The sequence below is a fragment of the Bison bison genome, unplaced genomic scaffold (assembly GCF_000754665.1).
Source record: "Bison bison bison isolate TAMUID 2011002044 unplaced genomic scaffold, Bison_UMD1.0 scf7180017864093, whole genome shotgun sequence".
NCBI lineage: Eukaryota > Metazoa > Chordata > Mammalia > Artiodactyla > Bovidae > Bison > Bison bison.
In genome coordinates, this window is record NW_011494665.1 from 202607 (window position 1) to 203756 (window position 1150).

Here is a 1150-nt window from a genome sequence, read left to right on the forward strand (position 1 = left end):
TTTTCCTGAGCAGAGGACAACTGATCCCTTTCCTTCCTGTCTCAGTTTACAGAGTCCCAGCTCCGCTTTGGGGAAGCTCCTCCCTGAGTCTAAGCAGCATTCCCCTACTGCTCCCACAGTCTTTTTTTTTTTTCTTCCTAGTTCCTCTTCCATTCAAATGCCTCAACTTTTCCAGCTTCTCCTTCAACTCTCCTCACCCCATCTCTCTCTCATCCTTCCTTCCCTGACACCTGCACCCATTCACTTTGGCCTCCTGATATCCAGGCTTGGAAGGAGCTGGGACCCACTGTCCCAGTTCTAATACTGAAAGTCTTGAGTTTGAGAGAACTTCTGTGTCCCAGGGACAGGAATGCACCCTACCTGGAAGGTAAGATACTGCACGAGGCTCAGATGGGAGCAGGGTTTGGGTGCAAATACGAAGAGGCCAGCAGCATTTTCCCACGTGTCCGCAGAGACAGACAGACACACATACACACTATACACAGAGATACCCATAAACAGTCTCCAAAACAAAAGCACAGCCCACACACCCAGGAGCAGACATTCACAGACACACAGACACACGCACTCAGGCTCACACACAGACACGCCCAGACTCACACACCCACACTCCTAGAGACAGGTGTGTGTGGTCACAGACGGGCACATACAGTATACCAACAACACACAGTGGAAACACCAGAACTGACACAAACGCCCACGCACAAAACACACGGCCATGGAGACAGACATCCACGGGAGACGTGCACTCATTTTACGACTCATCGGAGACACACAGACACACATTCAGACACCCACAGAGAGGCAGGAAGGAGACCTGGGAGCACAAAGACGCCTTCACCTGCGCCCACGGGCTGAGCCGAGCAACAGATTCCAGACCTTTTCCCTGTTCTGCCCTGGAAATACTCACAGGGCTGGGGGGGCAGTGGGGGAGGTGGGCAGCTCCTCCTCACCCCCCAGAGGAGAAGGTGGACCCAGCCCCAAGGTCTCCATGGACCCCAGCTCGAGATTCACAGAACCAAACGGAGAGCACGCACCCCCTACCCTACTGAAGATCTTTCTCCCTGGGGTGTGGGGGGGTCCTGCCCCCCGACCAGGAGCCAGGGCTGGGGACAGCTCTGAGACTAGCCTCTCTGGAGACGGAGAGATC